This window comes from Ursus arctos, unplaced genomic scaffold (assembly GCF_023065955.2).
Source record: "Ursus arctos isolate Adak ecotype North America unplaced genomic scaffold, UrsArc2.0 scaffold_34, whole genome shotgun sequence".
Classification (NCBI taxonomy): domain Eukaryota; kingdom Metazoa; phylum Chordata; class Mammalia; order Carnivora; family Ursidae; genus Ursus; species Ursus arctos.
The window spans coordinates 4758672-4783218 of NW_026623030.1; the positions used below are offsets into that span (position 1 = coordinate 4758672).

The 24547-nt window shown below is 53.7% G+C and overlaps 1 protein-coding gene across 1 annotated transcript in view; it reads right to left on the reverse strand.

Moving 5' to 3' along the window:
* ARVCF (ARVCF delta catenin family member) overlaps positions 1 to 23619 on the reverse strand; it is a 49234-nt gene extending 25615 nt beyond the window's left edge. Inside the window, 2 exon segments of the mRNA XM_044379542.3 lie at positions 17709 to 17762; positions 23401 to 23619. The gene's annotated coding sequence lies outside the window, so the exon portion shown is untranslated.
* Positions 23620 to 24547: the final 928 nt, after the last annotated feature.

Sequence of the window (24547 nt, forward strand, 5' to 3'; positions counted from 1 at the left end):
CATTTCTGTATATATCCCCCCAAAACAGCGTCACGGACTGTGGTTATGGTGTTTTGGTTTTGGTTTTTAAAGCGATACCATTTACAGTAACATATGCAGTGAGCGTTTCAGATGAAAGACAAGCAATGACTTTACTTCTAGACCTTGCCTTCATCACGGCAGAAGCTGGTGAGAGGCACATTGGGGGGGGGGGCATCACACTAGTCCCTCTACTTTTGTGCATTTGCAATTTTCCATAACAGAAAGTGGGAGAAAAAGATACAAAGACAACCAAAAGATAATGGACACATTGGGGTCAGGTCTTTGTAACATCCAGTAGTAAAGTGACACCCTTCATCTATAAAGCACTCTTGCAAATCAATAAGGAAAAACCAGAACCCCAACTCCAGTTGAGTAAAGGCTAAAAACAACGGATGTGGCCAGAGACGTAAGAGGCAAAGCAGTGAGCATGGAAACCAGCAGGGTGCCCAAGCCCTGAGGAAAGACTACAAGGAGACACATCTCAGGTCGCTGAGACACCCTGGGTGGCACGGTGCTGCACCCTCCAGTGTTGCCAGTGGTCAGGGAGGCACCGAGTTACTGCTACAATTGAAGGTAAGAAAAGAGGGGCGCCTGGTGGCTCAGGCGGTTAAGTGTCTGCCTTCAGCTCAGGTCATGATCCCAGGGGCCTAGGATCAAGCCCCGCATCGGGCTCCCTGTTCAACGGGAAGACTGCTTCTCCCTCTCCCTTTCCCCTGCTTGTGTTCCCTCTCTCGCTGTCTCTTTCTCTCTCTCAAATAAATAAATAAAATCTTTAAAAAAAAAAAAAAAAGAGGTAAGGAAGAGACAGAAAAGCAGCTGCCTGCCCGAGCAGGTGGGCGAGTGGAGGCAGCCTGGGAATTCAGCTCCCCAGGGGCCTAGGCAGTGCCACCTGCGGGCCGAAGGAGCAGAGGGACTTTGAGGGAGCTGGCAGAATGGTAACTGGATTCAGCCTGGAAATTGGATTTCCCCAGCAGAGGAGGCATCCCTGTTGTAAGGGACCAGACCCTGTGGTGGGGGTGGGGGTGGGGGACAGATGGCCCGGCCCCTTAGTGACCTGCCCCCAGGTTGTCCACATGGACACCCAGCAGCACACATCTGATGAACATATGGAAGACGGCTCACATGTGCAGGGAGAACAGTCTTCCCCTGTGCCAATGGGTGCCCTACGCCAAGTGCAGGCCAGGTCCACGGCAGCACTGCTTAGCCCCAGGACAGGGGGGCCACTGGGGAGGTGGTCCAGAAGGACCAGGGGCTGTGGCAGTACTGATGTAGGAGGCTCAGGGTCAAGTCAAGGCAGGGACACTTGTGGGGGCCCAGGGTGCTTGAGGTCTGGGAGCTGAGAGCCTGGAGCTGGAAGCGCAGGCCAGACATGCAGAGACAGGTGAATATCCCAGCTGTTGCCCCTCCTCGGTGGGAGGCCTAAGCCACAGGGAGCCACCACCAGAGGCACCCAAAGGGGTGACCTGAGATTCCCACTGGGACAGGTCACAGACACTTGCTCCCTGTGCCAACTATGGCACTCCCCAAGTCTCCTTAGTTCCCTGGGAACAGCCTCTATCAGAACTCATGGGATGGGGGCAGATGGCTCTCCCCGATTCAGGGCAGCCCCCTTGCTATCCCTCCTGTACCTGACCCAGATTCCAGCTGGAGCCACAGCCCTGGAGCCATACCTTGCAGGCTCCAAGTGTGGGGTATAGGCAGCAAGGATTCACCTCCTTGGTGGTTCCTGTAGCCGCCAGCCCAGGGGCACCCCAAGGCCCCAGGGCTGGGGAGCCATAGAGCTCCAGATGGGGAGGGTGGGGGCTGGCAGTCACAGTGCCCTCTCTACTTGAACCAGCAGCCCACCCACTCCACCTCAGCCATGAGAGGGGAAACTGGGGGGTCAAGCCCCAGGGTATCCTATTGTGTGGGGTTCTGCCCAGCTGCTTCCAACACCAATGCCACCAACACACCTTGAGTGGCTCCCCCAACCCTTCCAGCAGAGGCTCACACTCCCCCCATTCCCCACTCCATCTCAAGGACAGCAGAGCAGCATGGTGGGGAAGTTATGAGGGCCCAGGCTCAGAGCTCCACCCTACCACACTCTGCGGTGGGCACAGGGACCAAGGCATTCCCGAGGAGGGGGCTGGGGCTCAAAGGCTCAAAGCCAGGCTGGGACCAAAAGCAGATGGATCTGACTGGCACCAGAACCTGGGAGCTCAGCTCCCACCAAGGGGCCAAGGTGTCCATGAAATGTCCTCATGGCCCCACTAAAGCATAGTTGGGGCAGCTGTCTGGCCAGGCCAAGGGCTGCAGCAAGGCGGGTGCAGCAGTCACCCGCACTGGCTACTGGCCTGTGTACACTAGGAACGCCCTTTCCCCCCCAAGACGGTGGACCCCCTTCTTCCTGGCCCCCTCTGTCACCATGGCAACACCCAGGCTTCTCTGTGAGGGACAGAGCCTCTTTGTGGTGGCACAAAGCCCCTTTGAGGGGCAATGGAGGTGCAGCCCCTAGGAGCTTGTGGCCAATAAGCCTCTGGGGGGTGAGGCAGGGCCCCTGAGCCCAGCCACCCCCCTCTTGGGCTGCAGAGCCAAGGAAGCTAGGGTGGCAGAGCCTGGTGATTAGCAGCGGGGCCCAATCCCCCCCCTCAGTGCCACCTGCCCCAGCTGCCCACAGAAGGGTGCCTGGGATGAGCCCCACAGCTGTCTGCTAGAGTCTGGGGGATTTTCCACATCTTTCCCATCATTTTGACAAGGAACATGCTCTGCCTAGATAAGAAGAAAAGGCACTGACAGTGGGGAAAACTCCCACCTGATGGGAACTGAGCCACTAGGCTCAGGACCCAATGGGAACTGGGCACAGGAAGTGCTTGGGGGGCAGACAGGTCAGGCGACAGCAAGTCTGGCACCAGGTCTGCTGAGAGGGCTGCCCATGGCATCCAGGCCTACCCCAGCTCTCCGTCCCTTGCTTCTTTCACCTGCCTTCCCCTGAGAGACAGGGCGTCCCTGTCTTTGCCTGCCTCTCCAGGGAGAATGCAGCTGGCCCAGCTGTGTGGCCTGGGGTGGGCCTGCTGCAGCCACAACCTCAAGACAGCCTTGGACAAGAGAAACCCCTGCGGTGTAGCTGGCTCCAAGCTAGGGGTGATGAGACCCTGAGGGCAATGCGGGCCTGGTGATAGAACCCAGCACAGAGCACTCCTCTCCCCGCCCCAGCAAGGCTGCCCTGTCAGGGCCCTAGCTCACCCTACTGGGCTCCCAGCCCTGGAGATGGCCCCAGCCCAGGAACCCTTCCCCATCCCAGCTTGTGGGTCCCTGCCGCCCTGACGGCTGCTGACCAGGCACTTGGCAGTGCCCCTACATGCTGGGCGCCCTGCCCGGGCAGCCCTCCCCAAGCAACCTCAGCCTGACCCACTGCAGCTTTGCTAACTAAGCCACTGGGGTGGGGGGTCATGGCCCCTGGGGCAGCAGCACGAGGCAGAGCTGGCCCCAGGAGAGATCAGTCCCTTTGTGGGCAGATCTACGCAGGTCCCGGGGAGGCTGCCAAGGGGCCAACCTGACACGGCAGTGCCCCTCTGAGTCAACAAGCACCCTCAACACCCTCACCTCACCACCACCCCACCCCCACCCCACCCCCGCCCGCTTTTCCTGTCACATTCCTGCTAGCTGCTTGCAGCACCAGTGTGCTTGCACTGGACCGTCATCAGCAATACCAGGTCAGTTTTCTCCACAGCCCCGGGGGCGGGGCGGGGGGGGGGGCTATAGCCAAGGGGGCTCCCAACAAAGCCCAGCCCAGGTTTTTGCCATCCAGGGACATGGGGCCTGGGGCTCAAGAGGATTGTCTTCAGCCTCCAGAAGGAGGTTCCCGGGAAGAGTGACATGTGTATGGAAGTTGGCCACTCATACCCTCCCTCATCAAGAACAACACTGGGTACTCAAGCAGGGAGACTCCGCCAGGCTTTGCCAGCACAGCACCCACAGCCCAGCGCCTGGGACAGGGCCAACAAGCACCACAGGTGGCAGGAAGGCCCTTCAGCTGCCATGGGCAGAGGCAGGGTGGCTGTGGCCATCCGGTTCTGGATGGGTCAGAGGTGAGTGTGGGCGAGAGAGCAGAGTATGCCCTGGAGAGGGAGGTTCCAGGCCCTTCCAGCCTCGCTCCTGTCCCGCAGCATCCAAGGGCCAGGTCCCCTCTAGTCTGCTCTTGCCCAGGGCCAACAAGCAGGTGACCATGGCCACCTTAGGCTTCTTCTGGGCCCCCAGGAACATCCCTTCCCTCCCAGAAGCTTAGCTGGACACCAGCCTTGCTGCTCCTAACCCCCCCTCCAGGCGGGGAGCCAGCTCAGCTGCTCCTAAACCTCGGGAGTGCCCATGGCAACAGGTCCAGACATCACCAACCTCCAGCCAGTAACAGACTCCCCCCTTTTATATGCAAATAACGCAGTGGGAAAGGGCAGGGGGCTCCACCCCACCCCCACCCAGCACAGACTTTAGGCCTTGCAGTGTCCCCTCTGGCTCCCCCCACCACCACCCACACATACCATGAGAGCCTGCTGGGAGCGGGACTTGTCTGTGTGTCCTTTCCCTGCCAAAAGGATGTAGGAACACTGCAGAAGGCGTGCATACAGTTTGGGGACCTCCTGAAACTCACCTGCAGGCACCTGGGGCAGCCATCCCTACAAACACGCGCACACACCCACAGGGATGCACCATGCACCCACAGGCACACCCACACACATCCACACTGTGTGGCTGCTGCTAAGCTCACCACTGCTGCCCTGTGGGACCACGCCTGACCCACTGGAAAATGGGCGGCGGATGGCCTGAAAGTCCTGCAGCTCCTTGCTGCGGGAGGGGAAGGTAGGATGAGCACTCCTTAGCCACTGTGGCTCCTGGTAAGGGTCAGCATCCTACACCCCGTTATTGTCCTGAACACCTGCAAGGCTGCCCCTCTTCAAGACTTGAGGCCAGGCCTGTCCGTGACACCACAGTCTGCAAGTGGCTCCAGCCTCTGGTCCACACCAAAGTCTCTCTGTGACAGGTGAGGGTGGCTGGGCCATGGACCCTGGACAGAAGCACCCAGCCAGCAGAGAACTGCCCACAGAACACCAGCACCCTGGGAGCGAATCCTACTGCCCTTGGAGGACCTGAGACACTTGCTTTTCACTGAATTCTATTTAGCCCACTTATTAGCACAAGTACTAGGGAAGAGCTGACATGTATCCTCAAAGGGTGGAAGACAGTGTTGAACTGATGAACTGGGGACAGACCATCACGGGAAGGAGTGATCATAAACGACGAGGCCCCCATGGAGATTTTTTTTTTTTTAAGATTTTATTTATTTGACAGAGAGACACAGCAAGATAGGGAACACAAGCAGGGGGAGTGGGAGAGGGCGAAGCAGGCTTCCCGCTGAGCTGGGAGCCTGATGCAGGGCTCGATCCCAGAACCCTGGGATCATGACCTGAGCCGAAGGGGGCCACTTAACGACTGAGCCACCCAGGCACCCCCCCACCCATGCAGATTTAAGGAAAGCCAGGACAGAGGCGGCGAGCAAGCGGCAGACAGGACGCCGCAGCAATCCGCACTCAGGCCAGTCCTTCCAAAGCAGCAGAAAATGACAAGAAGTTGCTCAAAGACAGAAGGCAAGAGATGTGGAAAATAGATCCCAGGATGAAACTTCCACAAAACAAAAATTCCCTGAGGGAGATAGAGCGGAGCGGCACCCACAAAACAGTCAGAAAGCACCCTCAAGAGAGAAGGCCCCTCGCGGGCTCGTCAGCGTACAGGTCGGAATCAAAGCTTGCCGTCCAGAGCGCCAGCTCAGAAAAGTGTGCACGTGTCTCTTCCCGGCATCTTACGATTCACTCCCGGTAGGCTGAGGCCTCCCCCCCTTTCCTAAACGTCCCACGTGGGCTCTGCGGTGCGGGAAGGAGGCACGCCTGGCCTGACCTGCGGCCCAGCGAACGTTCCCAGGCGCGCTGAAGTAGGGGCTCGCGTCCTCCGCCAGGCTGTCCGCATCCCGGAGGGGCTGGACGCGGTCCATCCACAGATGTCAGCTGCACATCCTGCTGCCCACTCACCATCTCTTGTGAATAGCTGACAGCTTCGTTCAACAAGACGCCTGGCCTCCTTAACTCAAGATCTCTAAAACAGTGACGCCAGCTCTGAAATTCCTTAAGGAAACTTCATGGTGAAACTCCTGGATTTTCAGTCATGATTTGCCATTCAATGATGGGTCTTTCCCTGGGAGGGCGCAAACACGGCTTGCCGGGAGCCCTGGGCTGCCCAGAAAAGTCCAGGCTAACTGGGTATTTCAACTGGGTGTCTGTCACCCCACCCTAGGCAAAAGCTCCAGACCACATGCCTCGGGGAACAAGGGCTGCTGAGAGGTTGAAATGTGTTTTCCAGCAAGACCCTGCTACGCTGTCTGCCTTAAGATGACTTCAGCTGTCCCTAGCCATCCTTTGCAAGCTGCCTGTGGCGAGTATTTTTACTGTTTCGGGATATCTGTGGATCTGTGGACTGATGAGTGTAAGAGATTAGGTATGAATCCATGAAATGCAAAACAAAGTCCAACCAAGTCAAAAATAACAACAACAACAAACCCAAACACTACACACACAGGCTCACGTACACACACACGCTCACAAAAGACATGATATCACAGATGTGTTCATTAGCTAGATGGTAGGAACCCTTTCATAATATATTTGTATATCCAATCACCACGATGTGCACACCAAGTAGGTTGTAAATCTTCAATTATACTCGCGAAACTGAGAAAGAATGAAGAAAAAGGAACATTTTTAGTTACCTTAATTTTACAAATTCAGTTGCTTAAAAATAAACTTGAAAAACGTAAAACAAACAAAAACACCCCACTCTCTTGTGTTCAGTATGTCTCTTCTCTGTATAATATTTTAAAATAAAAAGATTGTAAGAGAATACTATGAACAGTTATACACCAACAAACTGCATAACCTAGTTGAACAAATTCCTAAAAACACACAATCTACCAAAAGTGACCCAAGAAGAAACAAAACCTGAGCAGACCTATAACTACCAGGGAGATGGAATCAGTAACCAAAGCCCTCCCAGTAAGATGGCTTCACTGGCGAATTCTAACAAATTCTAATAATACTCAAATTCTAACAAATACTCAAAGAGGAGTTAACATAAATCTTCAAACTGTCCCCAAAAATTGACAAGAAAGGAACATTTACTAACTCATTCTACAAGGCTGGAATTAGCCTGATACCAAAGCCATAAAAGAAAACCATGGATCAATAGCTCTTGTGAAAACTGATGCAAAAATCTTCAACAAAACACCAGCATACTGAATTCAGCAGTATATTCAAAGGATTATACACGATAACCAATGGGATTTATTCCTGAATGCAAGGATGGCTCAACACATGAAAACCAATCAGCATAATAGCCTGTATATTAACAAAATAATGGAGGAAAATGATCATTGCAATTGATGCATAAAATACATTTGACAAAATTCAACACTCTTTTATGATATAAACACGAAACTAGGAATAGAAAGAAACACCTGGACATGATAAGGGCCATACATAAAAGGACACCATACTACACATGCTACACACCACTTTGCACATACACCACAGCTCACATCATACGCAGTAATGAAAGAATTAAAGCTTTTCTCCTAAGATCAAGAATAAGGCAGGGATGCTGCTTTTGCCATTTCTGTTCAAGTCCTCTTCTATTAGAAATCTTAGGTCAATAAGGCAAGAGAGAGAAAAAAAATGTATCCAAACAGGAAAGGAAGACATGAAATTCCGTTTGCAGATAATATGATCTTAAATGTAGAAAACCCTAAAGATTACACACACACCTACATACACGCCCTCAGAACTAATAAACCAGCAATGTTGTAGGGTACAAAATCGATAAACAGAAATCACTCACAATGGATAATCTGAAAAGGAAATTAAGAAAATAACTTCAGTTATAATAGCATCGAGAAGAACAAAGAACTTAGAGAGAAACTTAACTAAGGTGTTTCTTCACCTTATTGATTTTCTTAGTGGCTATGCTAAAAATAGAAGTCAAGTCTTTCTTGACTTGCACACTGAAAACTACAAAACCTTGCTGAAAGAAATTAAAGATGACCTTCCTACACAAATGGAAAGACATTTCATGCTTATGGAATGGAAGACTTGCTATTGTTAAGATGTCAATATTACCCGAAGTGATCTACCAATTTAATTCAGTTCCTATCAAAATCCCAATGGCATTTTTTTATAGAAATAGAAAACTCCATCCTAAAATCCATATGGAATCTCAAAGGATCCTGAACAGCTAAAACAATCATAAAAAAGAACAAAGTTAGAGATCTCACAATTCCTGATCCCAAAATTTATTACAAAGCTTTGGTAATGAAAACTGCATGGTCATGGCATAAAGGCAGACATATAGACCAATGGAACAGAATAGAAATAAATCCTCATATAGATATGATCAACTATTTTTTACAAGGTTGCCAAGACCATTCAATGGGGGAAAGAACTGTCTTTTCAACAAATGGTGCTAGGAAAACTGGATATCCACATGGGAAAGGATACAGTTACAACATTTTATAACATATGCAAAAATTAACTAAAAATGCATCAAAGATCTAAACATAAGACCTGAAACTACAAAACTCATAGAAGAAAACATAGGGGAAAAGTTTATGATGTTGGATTTGGCAATGATTTCTTAGATATGATGCCAAAAGCATAGGCAACAAAAGTAAAAATAGATAAACTATATCAGAATTAAAAACTTCTGTTCAAATGACACAATCAACAGAGTAAAAAGGCAATATAGAGAATGGCAGAAAGATTTTAAAATCATATCTGATAAGGGATTAATATCCAGAATACATAAAGAACTCCTACAACTCAACAACAACAAAAAACAAACAACCCAGTTACAAAATGGGGAAAAGATTTGACCGACATTTCTTCAAAGAAGATACATAAATGGCCAAGAAGTCTATGAAAAGATGCCCAATATTACTAACGTTAGGGAAATGCAAATCAAAAGCACAGTGAAATGTCACCTTATACCCATTAGGTGGCTACTCTCAAAAACACAAAATAACAGGTTTTGGTAAGGATGTGGAGAAATTGGTGCTCTTGGGCACAGTTAGTGGGATGTAAAATGGCATAGCCACTAAGAAAATCAATATGGTGGTTCCTCAAAAAACTAAAAATAGAATTACCACATGATCAAGCAATTCCACCTCCGGGTATATATCCAAAAGAACTGAAAGCACAGTGTTGAAGAGGTATTTTACACTTGTGCTCATAACAGCCTTATTCACAATAGCCAAAAGGTGAAGCAACTCAAGCGCCTACCAACAGATGAATGGATAAACAAAATGTGATACACACGTATGGATCATGGGACATTATCAATGGAAGATTATTCCACCTTTAAAAGGAAGGAAATTTTGACACATGCCACATGATGAATCTTGAGAAATCACGCTAAGTGAAATAATCCAATCATAAAAAGACAAACACTGTATTATTCCACTTTTAGGAGTCGGGCTGGGGAGAGGGGGTAATGGGTCCATTAATGTTCATTAATGGATATGGAGTGTCAATTTTGCGAGACGAAAAAGTTCTGGAGATTGGTTGCACAACAATGTGCTTATACCTAATAATACTGAACCAGACGTTGAAGAATGGTTAAAATGGTAAATTCTGTGTATTTTACCAAATAAATATAGAAATCTAAAAAGAGCCATCTTGTGGTTCTTAGAATATGCAAAACACTCTTTTAAATAAAATAGATAAAAGATAAAAATTTAAGCACACAAAGTTGACTATTTAGAAACACTGAAAAATCAAACATCATACGTAAAAATATATGGGTTGTAGAATGGTGCTTGTCAGGGAACAAGGGTAGGGGAAATGGGGAGATACAGGTCAAAGGGGATAATCTTTCAGTTATAAGATAAGTTCCAGGGATCTAATGTACAGCATGGTGACTACAATTAATAATACTGTATTGTATACTTAGAAGTTGCTATGAAAGAAGTTGCTATGTTTAATGTTCTCACCATAACAACAAAACAATGGTAATTTACGTGAGATGAAGGATATGCTAACTAATCTTACTATGGTAAACATTTTGTAATACATATGTGTACCAAATCATTACACTGTCCACTGTAAACTCACACAATGTTACATGTCAATTATATCTCAATAAACTGGGGGGAAATAGCCAAAGCTATACTCAGAGGCAAATTCATAGCTTTAAAACACTTTTATTATTAAACAAAAAAGAATGACTATGAATATGAGTGCATCAGAGCTGAATGAAAAACTCTAAAACACCCTTGCAACAAGCTCCCTGTTTTCTATTTCTAAACCTCTCCCAGAAGTAATACCAAGACAATCTCTAACAGAATCAAAACATAAATGATTCCAGAATACTTAAAAAAAAAAAAAAAGAATGAATATGAATAAACTAGGACAAACCTAAAATAGCACATAGGAATCTAAGTCCCCAACCCAAGGTTCCCATTGAAATGACCGACGCATTTCGGACTACCTTTCACATGTCAGAAATAGAAATTTCTCATAGATATAGTTCGGAGAGGACAGGACTTAAAGAAGATAAAGAAAATTAACCTGTGAGCCCGGGATCACACTATGAAGTTTAGTCACCTGCTCTTAGGCCTCTGCATGGACCAAACGACACAACAAATCTAAACCCTCCTCTGCTGCCACATATGGTACCAAAGGTGAGGGGGGTGCTGGGGAAAGCGACCACCTTGACCTCTGAGGGATTACAGGCTGGAGCTGAGTGGCAGCCAGCACAGCATCTGGCACGCGGCAGTTACTCAATTTATTTCTGTTGTAAGAAGGAAGCAAGGATGAATATCTAGAAAAGAGTATCTAGACCAACAGAGTACTGCGGCTCCCGGGCCTGGGCTGCACTGAGGAACCCGAGCATGTGTTCTATAGTGAGGCCGATTTTTGCAAGAAACTGGAGAAATGTCAGAAGAAGGACTGCCTTGGGCTCCTGAAGGCTCAGGAGAATGCCGCCTTGCTGAGGGCATCTCTGCATCTAAAACGATGCAGGGAGTGGGTCCACAGAGACCCTCATCCAGGCACAGCCTGCTGAGTCTGGAGATGGGTGCAGCAAGGAGAGGGGCCGCTGGCATCACAGGGACCAGATATGGCTTGTATCCTGAAGGCCATGGGGGATCCCATGGTGGGGGGAGAAACCAGATAAATATTTGCTGAAGGAGTGAGCAAGAGAACCAGGCCCAGCTCAAGATCTTCCCCTGCCCTAGCTAAAGTGGCCCCCCACCAGCTTCAGGGAAGGGGAGAGCAAACACTCCTCCACTCCCATCCCGTCCTCTCCCCCTGCCCAAGCCTGCTGTTCTCGGACCTGAGGTCTTGTCTGAGGTTCAGTCCTCCTGCCCATCAACTGTGGGGATGCTCTGAGCAGTGGAGTCAGAGCAGGGGGACAGAGTCACCAGAAGCAAGGGGACGTGCCAGGGCCCAGGGTTCCCACGGCGCACAGGCTGCTGTCCCTGTCATAGTCACAGATGGCTTCCTTCCCTGCACCACGCCCTGGGGCATCGCCCACCCCCACCCTCACCCATGCTACACCTCCAGATGTCCTGGCCCTTTTATAAAGACAAAAGTTCACAAGCATAAAGGCTTAATTAAAAATTAACCAATGCCCTGTTTCAAAGGTTTGGCAAAGAAACATCTGGAATTCTTTCTTCAAATACAAATACTGAAGTAGACTCATCATAACCAGTAGCTCCCTACAGACAGGCAAATGCCAGAGAACTGTCACCAAGTCAAGCGGAAAGGGAAGATGTGCTTGCCTGGGGGCACGCCTGGGAGCAGGGCCCAGCTCCGCTTGCTAAGCCTCAGTTTCCCCATCGTAATTCCCCACCCCCATGCTGGGAGGCCCAAGAGAGAAGATGGTTTGGTCCCACACAAGTCCCTGCCCTGGCTGTGGTCCTAGCTATGGCCCTGTACCCTCTGGGGCCCTGGACAGGTCACCTGCCCCCCTGGGTGGCAATAAGCCTGCCGCTCACCCTGGGCAGGAGGTGACAGGTGAGGCTGGTAGTTTGTGTCCACTGATGAGGGGGGTGGGAGGGTCAGGAATGCCAGAGCCCACACCTGCCCTCTCATGGTGTGTTCGGGAAAGCCCCTTTCCCAGCTTCAGTTCTCCTCAGAAGGCTCAGCATGTGGCTAGGGTACTTAGAACATATTATCTCAGGGCCTAAATGGGCCCTTCAACCACCTGCTGCCCTCCCTCCTGACCTCAGCATCCCAGCCTCCCCCTGCACACCTGCCCTTACCTCCCCCTACATCCCTACATCGCTGCCTCCCCCTGCATGCCTGGCTCCTCCACTCTGTACTCCCATATCTCTCTGGTACCTTCACTTCTCCTATTCCCCACCCTCTCCCATAGACTTCTCTCTCCTGAAAGCCTTGCCTCTCCCTTCCCCTGAACCCCCACCTTCCCTAAAGCCCCACTTTCCCCTATACCTCTGCCTCCTTGCACCCCCACCTCCCCGTGCATTCCTACCTGCCCTGTCTCCTATACTCCTACATCCCTGCCCTTCCTCTCTCCTGCACCCCTCCCCTTCCTGCCCTTGTTTCCCTCTCAGCCCTGTCAGGTCTTCTGGACCCCACCCTAACCCATGGTCAGTGAACTGGGTAGCCCATGGTATGCTGTGAGGGGCACAGCTGACATCCTCAGAGCCCTAGTGCCCTTCCCCCATCATGGTCCTCTGGACAAGGGTGGGGGTGTTGAGGTGCCTTGAGACCTGGGCCTCCAACTGTGTGCAGACGAGACCCCTCACTGCAGCTTTTACTCTTACTCCAGAGCCATCAGTGTGCCCTCCCCGAGGGTCCGAGTGACTCACCTTGGAGGTAATCATCTGTGGGAGTGCTGGCACTGCCAGGCCTCCAAACCCCCCGGGTATCAGCCTGGGTGTGAGGAAGTATGCGTGAGATGGCCTGGTGGGAGCAGAGGCCAAGGGGCGAGGGGAGGCCCTAGCACCCACTGTGTGCAATGCCCACAGAGCCGGGGACCAGCCTCAGCCTAGCCTCCTGACCACCCGCATTCCTCAGCACAGCACCAGGACTGGTGTCACCTCACAAACGCCTGCTGGGACACCCGGGTTCCCATTTCACACTTGAGGGGATAGGAGGTGAGGTGGGGTCCTCACTGGAGGTCTTCCTTCCTAGACTGCCTTCCCTGTGGGTCTGACTCCTATGCAGGTCCCTGGGTGGGCTATCTGAAGACAGTGGGCCTAGCTATCTCTTGGGAGAGGGGCTGTCATGGGGCCTACCCTAAGGCCACTCTCTCAGGCCTCACTGGCACCCGATGGCTCCTACCAAGGCTCTGTCCCCAGCATGAGCGTGCATGTACGTACATACACACCAGCAAGGTTCACTTGACCTGAACCTCAAGGTCAAGCCCAGGTTGTTTAAATGTAGAAAAACAGCTCTGGGCAAAAGTTATTCACTGCAACAGCCTTGATGGTAGAGAACTGCAAACAGCTTGAATCCACGATGGGATGTTCTCCTGAGCTCTTAGCTGAGGGGCGCACAGGCCCCAGGGACAGAGGGGGCCTGACATGGGTGTGTCTGCCCAGGGGAGGCAGGACCAGCACAGCCAACCACAAGTACTACCTGAAAATAGGGTGCCCACCCTTCTGCGCTGGCCAAGCATCCCAACACCAACACGGGAGATGCTGGTGAGATGTGGGATGGGAATTACAACCTCCAGCCCCCTTAAACATGCACATGTGGAAATCACCTCCCAGGAACCCATGGGAGGACAGAAGGTGCGGGGCTGTACAGGTGCAACAGGTATGATTTCATTTTCCTTCTTTTCTGTATCTTCTATATTTTCTATAAACAAGCAGGTATTTATGATTTCTTTTTAAAAGCAAAATGGAGGGGTGCCTGGGTGGCTCAGTCCATTAGGCATCTGCCTTCTGCTCAGGTCATGATCTCAGGGTCCTGGGACTGAGCCCTGCATTCGGCTCCCTGCTCACGGGGAGCCTGCTTCTTCCTCTCCCTCTGCTGCTCCCCCTGGTTGAGCTTTCTTGCTCACTCTCTGTCAAATAAATAAAATCTAAAAAAAAAAAAAAAAAAGCAAAAAAGCAAAATGGAGGTGGAGCGATGCCGGGGTGGCTCAGTTGGTTAAGCATCTGACTCTGATTTCAGCTCAAGTCATGATCTCAGGGTCATGAGATCAAGCCTGCCCACCCAGGGCTCTGGTATCTCAGAGTGTGCTTGAGATTCTCTTTCCCTCTCCTTCTGCCCCCTCCCCCCGCTTGCAAGTGCACACACACACTCTCTCTCTCCCCCCACCTCCAATAAATAAATAAATAAATAAATAAATAAATAAATAAATAAATAAATAAAATCTTTAAAAAACAAAATGGGGGGCTTTGGTGCCATGGTCATTTGGCATCTATGGGTCAGTCTCGTGGCCTCTCCTTTGCTCTCAACCCCTCAGGCACACCCAGGGGAGCAGGATCTAGAAGGCACCTCACTTGGCCTTGATCTTGAGCTGGGGTGACACGAGGTGAAGGGAGATGCTGTTTTGTGAAGGGGGGGCCTTGCTGGGGCTGAGACCCCTTCACCTACACCATCCTCAGTGGCCCAGGCCTCACTTTCCCCATCTGTATACTCGGTGCTCCCCACTCGCTAGGCACTGTGGCCCAGATCCCACAGGCAGGGATGGCCCGTAGGGTTGCCAGCATCTCCCTCCAGGGCAGAAAGTGAAGGCCCTGAGAGCATGGGGATGGCAGCATCTCACAGCCTCATTATCTTGCAAAATGCAGAGAGCAGCAAGTACATTCAGACGAATGAATGGCCTAATTAGAATTTCACGGAGAGTGAAAATATTTTGAAAAGAAAAAGTTTAACTAAAGGCATATTCGAAATACCAAACTCATCAGCTGCAAAGTCAACCTGGCAAGATGTGCTATGGGGGTGGGGTATTTCCATCTCCCCACCTGACAGTGGGCAGCCTTCCTGTGGGCGAGAAAAGCTGGGGGCTGGGGGTCCAGGTAAATGCAGGGCTGGGGTAAATGCTACCATGGGCTTGCAGAGACTGCCCAGGAGAGCCTGCAGAGGCCAGCACAGCACCATCTCACCTGGGGGCCTGGGGACCTGGGCGACGTAGGCCTCACTAGGTTGGCCCTGCTGCACCAGCCACAGCAGCAGCCCTGAATCAGCCTGAACAAGGGCGGCACAGCCGGAAGCTGGTGCGGCGCTCACGCCGGAACCGCAGCCGGGCACCACCTGTGCCAAGCCCCTCACAAGGCCTACGGAGTGAGCAGAGCCAGGGTCTGAACCCAAGTCCTTTGTGTAGAATGTTCTTCCTCTGCCTCGCCTGAGAAGCATGGGCTGTGGGGGTGGGAAAGTGCTTGGCGTTCCCCCCGGGGACCTGCCCACCTGGAAGTGACCCAGGAGTCTGATCACAAAGGTCCCTGGATGCCTGGCTGAGAGTGGCGCAGGAGAGAGAACAGCCATCCTGCACCAGGCTCTCCAGCCACACCAGCAGGTGCCCTGCTTCTGAGGGGCTTTACCGTGCAGGGACCTCTTTTCAGTAAACAAGGGTGCTCAGAGCGGGGACAGGCTCTCTTGTGAGAGCCCTGAGACATGGGGAGGCCAGGGTAGGACATGCCACAGACCCACACAGGGAGGGCTGATTTGGCTGCAAAGAGTGAAGTCCAAGGTGAATCCCACAGAAGTCCCAGGGAGAGGGACCCAACAGAGTTCTTCCAACAAGTACATGTAGGGTAAACGTGCAGAATAACCATGACTTCTGAGAACAAAGACTGACTAAGGGGAAGCTCCAACCTGATCTTTTTAATCAGGCAGCAGGCACTGGCTAGGGGCTGGACGCTTGCCGCAGATACCATAAACCCGAGGACACATTACAGGACGCTTCCAACTTCTGGTGACAGAAAATGTTAGTCAGGAAATGGTTCAGGGGCGCCTGGGTGGCTCAGTTGGCTAAGCGTCTACTTTTGGCTCAGGTCATGATCCCAGGGTCCTAGGATCAAGCCCCTCATTGGGTCCCTGCTCAGCGGGGAGTCTGCTTCTCCCTCTCCCTCTGCCCCTCTGCCCCCCTCGTGCTCTCTTTCAAATGAATGAATAAATAAAATCTTTAAAAAAAAACGGTTCAGATAAAAGTGAAAAACAAAGTTAAATTCTCAACTTACATTTGTGTCAAAATAAATTCTAGGCAGATGAAATCCTGAATGTAAAACACTACACTAGAAATACCTCAGGAAAAAAATAGGGGTGCCTTTACCTGACTAGGTGCTCAGGAAGGACAATGGAATAACTAAAAAAGGAAACGTTCATTGAATTTCACAAAATATGAAAAATTTCTGAACATGAAAAACCATCATCAACAAAAATTGAAAGACTGAGAAAGAACTTGCCACAGGCACACAGATGAGGGAAGAATTCATACTTTAAAATAAAGATTCCCATCAATGACTGAGAAACACATCAAAACCCAAAAAAACCCAGCATGGGTCCAGTGGTCACAGAAGCGCAGCCATGCTCAGCGCAGCTGTGCAAAGGCTGATGACGAGGTGCCATGGGGCAAGGCCAGGCCGGTGGGGGGAGGTTCCCAGGAGGTGGTATCAGTGCTGACATGGCTGCAGCGAAGGGCACCCACAGCCCCCAGGTATCAGCACCCTGCCAACCTCGCCCCCAGATACCATGTCACCCGTACGACAAACAATGCCACGTTCTGAGCCCTGGATGCAGCCTGAGCCTCTTCATCCCAATCCAGAGGCCCACCTGCGGCCCAACAGCCTTCCACTGAGCTTCGTGGCCTGACCTTGCCTGGCCCTGTCCCTCCCTGTCCTACAGTCCTTGGCACAGAACACTGAGGTGTCTGGAGGCCTGGGGTCCCCTAGGTCTGTGACCACTGTCTTCTCACCACACAGCACAGCACTGGCTGGGCCAGGCCGTCCACACTGGTTACTCAGTGCCAGTGAGAATCCACAGGCCTGGGTTGGCCAAGCCTCCCAAGGAGACAGCACCCGGTAGGGCGGGAGCAGACGGCTGGGTTGGGGACTGGGCACCCATACTGGAGGAACAAGAATGATCAGAGGCACTCTCATTAGCCATCACCACTCTGTAAATACAGCCACCACAACAAACTCTCACAGGCCAGGGTGCTAGCAGCACATACTTTCCCACCATTCAGAGGGAGCTGGGGGACACAGGGACCACACCGCTTCCCAGTCCTGCCATACTTCCCAGGCACCATGCCTTAATCTCACTGGAGGAGCGACTAGCAAGTCAACCTACAAACACCGGTAACACCCAAGGCCATGGGCCAGCACATGACAGTGTGTCCCCAGCTGGTAGCTCTAGTCTCCCCTGGGCAGCAGGGACCACCTGAGCTAAGAGCCAAGCTGGGTACGCTAAGCTGATACCAGACACTGCATGGGAAGCATCCAAGTCAAGATAGGTAAAGATCAGATCCAGCCAATGTCCTCGTGTCAGCCCCACTAAGGCTCATCCCCAGAGTGAGGCTGACCAGAAGTATACACCACCCCGGGCCACCCCTCTGTCAGCCACACCTGCCAGGCCCACCAGGACACTCTTCTGTCCTATGCGAAGAGGGAGACATCCCCAGGCCAAGCCCAGGTCACTTACCTGTCTTGAAGAGAAATCAGCATGTCCCAACACCCATCCTGCCAGCTCCAGCTCCTGCAGGGAAACCACAGGGTACCTTGTGAGATCAACTTGTTGGGCTAAATCCCTTCTAGATGAGGCCAGACCCCTGGCGGGGCAGCATCATCCCTGACCCTGAGGTCATCTTGCGGCGCTCCTGACGTGTACCTGCACATTCATGCACGTTCTCTTACCCCCACTCGACTGGAACTGTGGTGTCTGCAGTTTATGTCAGATAACCACCGTCCCTTGTAAAAGTTTCTACTGCTGTTGACTAGCCTTCAAAACTGTTATTGTTCAGCTGCAGACTGATAATAATGTCTTCCCCATTCCAGAAGGTTGGGTGTGCTTCATTGTGATAAACAGTACAGCAAGGAGAACTTTTGCACCAGGGTCCCACTGGCCCACCAACACCCACCTAGCTCCGTTCACCTTTCTGGGACTCCACTCCTGCTCTGCCATCCGCCTCTCCTGATGCTCCTTGGGGCCAGCCCAGAACCCGCGTCCCTGTTAGGCAGGCAGCTCAGCTCCCAGACCCTGGGACCAAGGGGCCAGAGTTATGGCTAGGTGTGCCCCACATGCAGCAGCTGGAGCGCCCACGGGCTTCCTGTCTCAGCCCATGACCAAGGGGACACATTCCCTGTCACTGTATCTAGCTGGTGGAACATGCCAGAGAGTGTTCATGTTCATAAAAATGAAAAACAGGGTGGTGGGCACCTGGCTGGCTCAGTTGGTAGAACATGCAACTCTTTTTTTTTTTTTTTTAAGATTTATTTATATATTTGACACGAAGGGAGAGAAAGAGAAAACAAGCAGGGGCAGCGGGGAGGGACAAGCAGACCCCCTGCTGAGCAGGGAGCCTGATGTGGGGCTCAATCCCAGGGTCATGGCCCGAGCTGAAGGCAGATGCTTAATTGACTGAGCCACCCAGGCGCCCCAAAAAGCATGCAACTCTTTCAGCCCTGCGTTGGGTGTAGAGATTACTTAAAAATAAAATCTTTAGGGGTGCCTAGGTGGCTCAGATGGTTAAGCGTCTGCCTTTGGCTCAGCTCATGATCCCAGGGTCCGGGATTGAGCCCCGCATGGGGCTCCCTGCTCGGCGTGGAGCCTGCTTCTCCCTCTCCCTCTGCTGCTCCCGCTGTTTGTGCTCGCTCCCTCTCTCTCTGTCAAATAAATAAATAAAATCTTTAAAAAAATAAATAAAACCTTTAAAACCAGAAACCAAAGCCAGGGTGGCACAAAGAGGGAGGGAGGTCTGGGTCACAAATCGAAAGCCATCTCTGGGAGGTCAGGGGTGATAGAAGCTCTCTCCCCTGGGCTCTACAGTGTTTTCCAGATTGTTCCTCTATCTAATCTTCCTTTGTGAATATGGCCTTTGTGGGGGCCCTGAGGGTAGGTGTCTCTGCCTCCCAGCAGCCTCTTCATCACAAGGAGGGGCTCTGGGTCATGGTGGAATCACGGGAAGATCGGGACTCATGGGGTCAGAGGCAGGAGGCAAGGAGAACTTTTGCACCAGGAAAGAATAGTGGCCCGAGCCAGGCAGGTGTACGTGCATGCACGTGTATGTGTTCGTGCACACTCACTCTCATGTGTGCCTGGGAGGGAAGTCTGGGAGGCAGCCTGCCCACCCGCCCTGCCCACAGCAGAGGAGCTACTGTTCCTACCCTGACGTCAGGCTCAGAAAGCAGCTTTACTTGCAGTGTGATGTTTCTGGGACACTTCTGTTTTTGGCGTAAGTGTTCACATACGGTTTGTCCCACAAAGAACGACATGCCTTTCTTATCAGTCCGGATAGCTGCCAACCTCCCCCTCAGTGCCGGGCTTGTACAGAGCCTCACAAGGCGCTGGCTGTGTGCCCTCCTGTCACTTTCGCTAGGTGCCTTGGATGGGCCCAACAGCCCATTTTATAGGTGGGTAAACTGGGTCCAGGATTTGAACTTAGGTCTTCCTGTTCCCAGTGCCCCCACCTCAGCTGGGGATATTCGGCCACAAGAACATGCTCCCTCCTTGTGGGGCTCTAGCCAGGGTAAGAGCTCCATAAACACAGAGGAGAGCCAGTAGTAGACACCAGTGGGGGGAGGGTATCTGCAGGGCTGCTGGGGGCTTCCTGCAGGAGGAGGGTAGGGGAAGTGGGAAGCTCTGGGGGATGCAGGGTGGTGGAAGCTTTGGGAGGCATGGGCACCCTTGTCACAGGACACTGTATAGGTGGGGGCAGGGAACAGCCTGACAGAGCCCTGAGGGAGTAGACAGATGTGGACATGAAGAGAGAACGAGTAACTGGATTTGTGATGAGAGTACAGGGGGTACCTGTCTCTGGAATCCCTTCTTAGCACCCCCTCAGGGCTGATCTGTAGACCTTGGGGTCACTTACTTGGCCAAGGACTCCCGAACCAGGAGCCTTGGAGCTAAGGGAGCCACCAAACCTGCCTCTTATCAGGCTCCCCAGATGAGGAGAGTCCTGAGAAGTGGAGCCACCTGGCTATACAAGCCTAAGCCTACCCATGCCATGGGCCTCCCCACACTGGAGTGCCCCAAAAATCTGTCCAGTCTGCCCCCACTCTTGGGAAGGCCTGCTGCATCTCAGATTGGGGCAGGAGCCCAGGCCGCAAGGGTTGCCAAGCAGCCAGTCCTGCAAAGCCATGGACCAGTCATGTGTTCATAGCATGAGGCAGCTCAATGAGCACAAACTGAGTCCAGAGGAGGGATGGGGGCCCAGCTGAGTGGGCTGGGCAGGCAACCTGGGGATACGGCAGGTGATGAGGAACCCGGGTGGTGGCAATGGGGGTCAGGCAGGTCTGTCTAGGAGCCTGTTCTGCACTCAAGCCTCACATCCTCCTCCGCCATGACAAATCCTGACGTGCTCTTCCAGGCCGCTGGCCACTTTGGGTGCGACGTGAAAAGGCACCCACTTCTGTGGCACCTTCTTTCACAGATAAAGTGGAAGAGGCACAGCCTCAGCCTGACAGGCTGGCTCAGAGTCCGCATCAGGACCCTTAGATGGTGGGAGGGTCAGCCTATGGAAGCCAAGCAGTCTCTTGGGGCACAGGCCTGAAGGAAGCCTCACTCAGAGCCTGTTTTTCACTGTCTTTGCCCAAGCCTGTGCTCAGTCACCCTGCCATTCAGTCCCTGGGTCTCCTCTCGCCTGAACTAAAGGTGGTGAGGGTCTCTGGGGGCTACTGAGGGGCCTTGCCCCAGGGATCCTTGCTCCTCTCCAGCTTTGCGCCCTGGACTGGCAGTCTGGAGAAAGCAGAGCTCTGGCCTCCCCGCCAGGTTCCTCAGGAAGGGTCCCAGCCCTGAGGGAGGCTGGGTGGGGCCAGTCTGGTCTGCCATGGCGGTCCTGGGTGCCCTCTGGTGGCCGTATCGGCTAGTCGCTGCTTTCCTAGAGGCTGTTGGCGCCTCATGATCCACTGGGGCAGTGGGAAGAGCCTGCGCCCCACACAAGGTGGGGGAAGGGATGAGAGACAGATGTGGATGAAATGGGTGTCCACCGCTCTGGGCTCATCTTCCTGACCTGTGAAATAAACCGAACTGTGCAGCTGTCCCAGTCAGGAAAACCCAATAAGGGATTCCTGACCCCTGACCCTCTGGTTACTCCCTAATTCTGGGTCTCCCTACTGAGCAGCCCAAGACTTCATCACTATCTTGATGGAAGCTGGTGGCAAAAAAACAGATGCCTTCCCCCGACCTGAGCCGCCAATGGGAAGTCCCCAGAACCCCCGATGGCCCCCCAGGCAGTCCACATGGCTTGCTCCTTCCCTCCCTCTGCTGAGGCCAGACCAGGTCACAGGGCAGATGCTAGGGACTGGCTAGGGCTCTAGCATGCCTAGTGTCCTTGCTCCCCAGCTGTGTGTAGCTCCTGGCTCCCCTTGAAGGTGCAGGATCCCACTGTTCATGCCCCTCAGGCCTGACTCTTGGCGTGGAGTGGGTGTGGTAAATCTACGCTGAATCTTTACGAAGTACAAACAGGGATGGAAGTACAGTCCTGCCTTCGCAGAACCTCAGAGATGCAGAGACCCCGGGACTGGGAAGAGACCTGAGGGGCCACCTCTAGAAGGAGCACCATGCAACCCCAATGTGGCATGGGGAAGCTCACTCAGCAGGACTGAGAGATGGCCCAGTTTACCTGGGAGGGTCGTGGTCTGCAGGTACTTGTGTCTATGTAGAAAAGACCGTGAAGAAGAGCAGGGCAGGGGCTGACTTGGTTGTGATCCCCTTCCTAGGCCAGGACTAGAATCCTGAGCATAGTGAATGCTCTGTGCCCAGCCCTGTGCTGGGTGGCACTGGACCACAGACTTGAGGGAGCAGGGAACAAACACGGTGCTGTGGATGGGACAGGGCAAGGCTGGGGGAAAGGATGTGCTCTGGATTCACAGCCCCACATGCTGTGGCCAGACCGAAGGCCTGGACCACCTACTCAGGAACTACTGGCCATGGGTCCAGTATGCTTTGTAGAGGGCTCTGACTGTCTCCTGTGTCCAGCACTATCTCAGATCCAGAGATACACTGAACACAAGACAGGCAGGACCTGCTTTGGACCAGCAGAACTCTGGTGGTGGCCTGCATCTCAAGTGGAGGCAGAGGGAGGGGATGGAGGCTCTCAGTCCACCCTTGGCGCATGTTCTCATGGGGAGAGGCTGCCTTCACAGGCACTAAGCCGCTCATCTCCCAACCCCCTGGGTTTATAAATCCTGACTTGGTGTGTGCCCTGCACAGTGATGTAGGTGACAACCGGAACGGATGTGAGAGAGGGGTAACCACCTGAGGTTACACTGAGAGTTTAGCCCAAAGCATGAAACCCTGTTGGGGTGATTCTTCTCTTGTTTCTAAACATCCCTGGGTCTACAGGGAAAACAGCCAGAGTCCCTGAGCTCCGTTTGCTGTGATACATTACGCACAGGTTAGAAATCGTGACACGTTTTAAGTACTCAACATTTAATTAAAGATTAAAATGGGAAGGCTCGGGATCTCAGGCTGCCTGCCCTGGAGCCACACCTCAGCAAACCCGGGCTGACTACCACCACGAATGGGGAGCACCCACCTCTGCCAGGGGTCCGGTGTCCCACCGAGGGGACTCAGGAGTGGCGGAACAGGGGGATCCCGCGTCACGGCGGCCCCGTTCAGGGCACCAGGCAGGGACTCCAGGCGGCACCCCTTCCCTGGTCCTCTAGGCGGCGGGAGCAGCGGGAGCAGGGACATCCCCTTGGCCCCGCCGTGCCCCCAGCGGGTTCCAGTGGCGCGCCGCCCCAGGAAAGTTCCCCGGCCCCGCCGCCCCTCGGGCGCCTGGAAAGTTTCCGTGGCTGCGGACCCCAGCTGCAAGGTGCCCGCGTCGCGCAGAGCTGTCAAGGCTGCGGGTTCCGGCCGCGTCTCGGCGGGGGCGCGCGGTGCGGGGCGCCCTGGCCCTATCGGCCAGGGCCCCGAGGCCGCGCACAAAGGGACCCGCCCCCCGTGGTCCAGGGTCTCGCGCACCGCAGCGCCGGCGAGGACCAGGTGGGGCGGAGCCCGGCTCCTTACCGGGCCGCGATACCCCGCCGGACTTCGATTGCCCGCTCAGGAGCCCACCTAGACCCCGGCCCCTGATGGCCCGCAACCTGGATCCCGTCCCTGACCTCTGGCCTCGTACCAATCCCGGCCCCGACCTCTGGACCCCGCGCCCCCTCCCCCGGCCCAAGCCTACCTGGAGCGCGGCTTGGGCGGCCCCGCAGCGTGGCCCCCGCCCCCAGACGGGCGTCCCCGGGTCTCTCGGCGCACGGGGCGCGGCGTCCCCTGGGCGCGGCGGCGTTAGCGGTCCGCGGAGCCTCAACTTGGGCCGGTGCGGGGGCGGACCCCTCCCGGGCCCAGCGTGCAGCCCCCTCCCGGGCCCAGCGTGCAGCTCCGGGGCCAGCCCTCCCCGCCCCTCGCGCGGCCCGTGCGCAAAGCGGGTCTGGCCGGCTACGCGACCCTCCGCCCCGCCCCATCCGAACGCGAATTTTCCCATTGGCCGGGAGGCCCAGCGCGGCCCGGCAACCGGCGCCGATTGGACGGGTCCTGGGAGACGCCGGCTTGCCATTGGGCTCCTGGGGTGTCCGTCCCAGCCGACGACCGGCCCCTTCGTGGAGTGGCGGAGGCCTCGGCACCTGCCGGGACCGCGGCGGCCGGGGCCTCGGGGCCTCCCCCTCTCGGCCGCGTTCGAGGACGTCCCCGGACCGTCCGGCCCGAGCGGGGATTGCTAGGCCCCGCGCCCCTTCCCCGGACTCCAGCCTCGCTGCCTCCATCACTGCCCCTAGCTCGCTGGGATCCTTCTCCGGCGCCAGCTGTTCGCCGGGCGCTGCCCTGCCGCGCCCTCCTATCAATATGTAATTGTATTCTTCACACAGTCCGCGAGGGAGAGTTCTGCCTTCCCATTTTACAGACGGGAAATTGAAACTCAGAAATGTTCTCACTTGCTCTAGGTCATTGGGACTCAAATCAAGTCCGTCACACTCCCGGGCCTGGGGGTTCTTCCACACTCGTGGCCCCGGGGTCTTCACAGAGAGGCAGGGGTCCGACCTTGGCTCAGCGAGGCTGGATGGGGAGCCGTGTTTCTGAGGGCAGGAAGGGCCTTTCGGTGAAATAGAGGTTTTCCTCCGCCACCAGGCCTGAATCCAAGGACAGCTTGGCTCAGCCCACCCTGCAGGACTGCCACAGGACTGCCCTCCCTCATCTCTATCGAATCACCACTGCTCAGGGCCTGGGAGGAGGTAGGGGGAGGAGTTTGTGTGTTTATCACCACCCCCTCTTGCTGGTGTCCCATTTCCTCCACCCTACCTGGGATCTTGGAGGAACCCTGTGGGGTGCAACCACCT